This window comes from Nanorana parkeri, unplaced genomic scaffold, assembly GCF_000935625.1.
Source record: "Nanorana parkeri isolate BGI_ZX_2015 unplaced genomic scaffold, ASM93562v1 scaffold1811, whole genome shotgun sequence".
In the NCBI taxonomy this organism is placed as follows: domain Eukaryota; kingdom Metazoa; phylum Chordata; class Amphibia; order Anura; family Dicroglossidae; genus Nanorana; species Nanorana parkeri.
This window is the reverse complement of record NW_017308079.1, coordinates 11,271-15,296: the sequence shown is the minus strand read 5'-3', so window position 1 is coordinate 15,296 and position 4,026 is coordinate 11,271.

Genomic DNA, 4,026 nt, shown 5'->3' with positions numbered 1-4,026 from the left:
GGGGTGTCACACCACTTGTAGAAAGAATAGAGGTCTTCAGGGGGGTCCTACCACTTGTAGAAGGAATAGAGGTCTTCGGGGGGGTCACACCACTTGTAGAAGGGATAGAGGTCTTCAGGGGGGGGTCCTACCACTTGTGAAAGGGATAGAGGTCCTTAGGGGGGTCCCACCACTTGTGGAAGGGATGGAGGTCTTTGGGGGGAAGGGGGTCACACCACTTGTGGAAGAGATAGGTCTTCAGGGGTGGTCCCACCACTTGTGGAAGGGATGAAGTGATTCACTGTTTAGGTGACCACTCAAAACTGATGTTTTAGCATTGGGTGGAGTTCTGTAAAGCCAAAACATATTTTTTACACTGATATTTCAGTTGTGTGTGGTTTGTGACCAGTTCAGCTGTAGGCGGACTTCTTCTAGGAGGACTCCAAATAGTCTATTCCTACCCAATAAAAGTTATACAACGTTGTCACCTTCCCATAAAGGATTTTCCACAAAAGGAACCAATATTTTAGGTGTCCAAATAACCCCATCATCCTGGGCTTGTGGAAGGGATGGAGGTCTTCCAGGGGTCCCACCACTTGTGGAAGGGATGGAGGTCTTCGTGGGGGTCCCACCACTACAAGAGAAGTTGCCCCACCAAGTGACTCACCACTAAAGTGACCGCTCAAACCTGAGGTTTTGGCATTGGTTAGAGTTCATGAAGGACTTTTTGTCTTCTTATCCTTTGTATGGAGTGGGGGAATAATGAGAACCCGTCGGGATTAGATTGCTGGGTGTGTTTTGGCTTTACATAAACCTTACCCATCACTCGAGGGACTCTATGTCCTCCTTCGTCCTGCTGGCTTCTGACTAGAAGGGCCCGCAGCTCCTCAGTAGCCTGGAAATGACTCAGGAGGTCAACAATTGTAAATATCACCAAGACCCACCATAGAGTGTAGTACGGCAAGAGGCAGTTAGCTCCGCCCATTGCCTTCATTGCATCATACCATTGTCCCATCTGCAAGGACTGTCAGTACATTTGTGGATTGCTGGAAACACTGATAGGCTGGAGAACACCAGGCGGAGTTGGTGCTAAATTCAAATGTGTTAGGTGACTCCTCCCAGATAATGCTCAACTCGTCCAATCAGATACTTCACGAGGCTGTATGAATAAATCCCTGACATGTAACAATAAAGAGTAACTCCATCACTGTTCAGCAAAGCTCCGCCTCTTATCAATAAGAAGCCGTCCTTAAGCTCCAGCCAGTGACTCCGCCTAGGCTGAGATGATGTCACCAGTATGCTGGAGGCAGGAGGAAGCATTTCCTCGGTCTCCCCTCCCCAGTGATCAGTCTGCTGCAGGCAGGAGGAAGCATTTCCTCAGTCTACCTTCCACCACTGATCAGTCTGCTGCAGGCAGAAGGAAGCATTTCCTCAGTCTCCCCCCCAGCCCTTAATCACTCAGACTGTACAAGCTTTTCTTTAACATTAATTTTTTAATCCCACTTCTAGTCCCCCCGCAATACTTCTTTTCTGCCACTAGATGTCCTCAGTCTGATGGGCAGCATCATCAAACCTGCTTCCTCTGAGCCCGGGTCACCCTGGACCCGCACCCAGCTTCTGAGTGGACAGAGAAAGGAGAAGTGAGCGCATGAAATGACTGGCTGCTTGTACTGTGATTCCTCAGTCTGAGCTCTGCTGCACAGGGCCTGCAGGGAGCTGAGGCCGGGTCACATTCAGGTACTTACACCACTTAAAATACATTTATTGATCTATTATTGATTACAGAGCTGCATTAATTTGTGTCTTTTATATCTATATTTATAGAGAGAGAGACATATCCCAGTTTACTACAATGATGATGATGATAATAATAACACCATTGTAAAAAAAAATTACATTCTGCACCAACACCATAGTAATAAAAATAATCACATCATTATCAGTACTCATAAGACAATAATTAGTAATATCTGAATAATATAAACATTTATAATTATCCTTCTTATATGACCTGTATTACCAATGAGAGTGGCAGTCGTCAGTGTGCAGTGGGATGGCAGTACACCCAATCCAGCTTTCCGCCATCTTGGTGCTCCCGCTAACTTCCTGTATCCGACTACGTCATATCCGAGCACCTCCCACCTCGCCCTCTGCTAGGAGCTTCTGTGTTCTAATAGAATCAAGGACTGTGGGGAGAGCAAGCATAGCGCATGCGCAGTAGGCCGGCAGCGCCCCGTGACTACATTTCCCGGTATCCCCTGTGCCGTTCTCGCAGTACAATCGGTGCAGTGGAAAAGTGAGTGAGGTGAGAGGAGCTTCGTTTTACCGGCCTGCTATTACTATTACCACTGCTGGGGTGAGAGGCGTTTATTGTTGTCTTGTTATCATTATGGGTGACCAACAATGAGTCGTTCAGGGGGTCTGGGTACTCCCAGGGCGGTGCTTGTGGTCACTTTAGAGGCCTTCTGATCACAGAGATGACCGAACGGATTGGGGCGACCGTCCGAAACAACAGAACGTCATCACAGCTCCCACAAGGTGTTGTTTCCATGGTAACGCAGTAATACCTCGAGCTGAGGATACAGGAAGTGCCCCATGTACAAAGGTTATTGTGTATCTGAAGCCCTAACTTTTTCTTTTGTTGGGAATGGGAAAAGTTAGAACCCCTTTTCAGTTTTTATTGTCCTTGTTCCCCTTCACTTCCTGTCCAGGTGACACAACAGGACATGTAAAGAAATCTAGTGTTCACCAGTAGGAAGATATACCCTCACTTCCTGTTCCCGTGACATTTTTGATTTCCCATCGCTTCCTGTACCACATGGTCACCTCTCATTGTTGGTGTCACTGTAGTGCTGTAGGGGGTCCATGAAGGCACGGCAGGGGACATAGACTTTGACACTTCCCCAAGTGTGGAATACTGAAGAGTCTGGCGGAGAGCCCTGGAACAGAAGAGAGTTAGGAGATACGGGGCGCCCGCGGAGAGAGGTGAGTAGAACTCCTCTTGTATTTTGATTAGATTCTTTTTTTATAGGGAACTGAGGAGTCCCTTTAAATCTAAACTCTAAGCCCCTCCCCCTCTGACTTTTTCTCTCTCTCCTGCTGTCCCTTTAAAGCAGACTCCCTAACGTGATTGACTGTCACAGTGATCACATGACCGGAGCCCTCTCTGATGGTTCCTGATTGTAAACAGCGATCACATGATCGGAGCCCGCCCTGCTGGGTTCGGATTGTAAACAGCGATCACATGATCGGAGCCCGCCCTGCTGGGTTCGGATTGTAAACAGTGATCACATGATCGGAGCTCGCCCTGCTGGGTCCGGATTGTAAACAGTGATCACATGATCGGAGCCGGCCCTGCTGGTTCCTGTTTTTAAACAGTGATCACATGACCGGAGCCCTCCCTGCCGGATTGTACACAGTGATCACATGATCGGAGCCCGCCCTGCTGCTTCCTGTTTGTAAACAGTGATCACATGATTGGAGCCCGCCCTGCTGCTTCCTGTTTGTAAACAGTGATCACATGATCGGAGCCCGCCCTGCCGGATTTTAAACAGTGATCACCTGATTGGAGCCCGCCCTGCTGCTTCCTGTTTTTAAACAGTGATCACATGACCGGAGCCCTCCCTGCCGGATTGTAAACAGTGATCACCTGATCGGAGCCCGCCCTGCTGCTTCCTGTTTGTAAACAGTGATCACATGATCGGAGCCCGCCCTGCTGCTTCCTGATTGTAAACACTGGTTGGAAGCAGTGCATCTATATGCCTATGGTTGGCGGGAGGGGGCTTTAGGGTCCAGGCTGCTGATTGGCCAGTTGCCCGGGTTGGAGAGGCCCAGGTCTGTTGTATGTGGACGTGCGGCGGATTGGGCTCTCCCCCGCAGTGTCCAACATACGACAGGCCTTGCCCCATGTGACAGGTTCCCTTTAAAGGCACTTTAGCCTTTGTGGAACTACAAGTCCCATGAGGCAGTGCAAGACTCTGACAGCCACAGGCATGACTCCCAGAGACAGATGCATGATGGGATTTGTAGTTTGCCTACCCCTGGTAT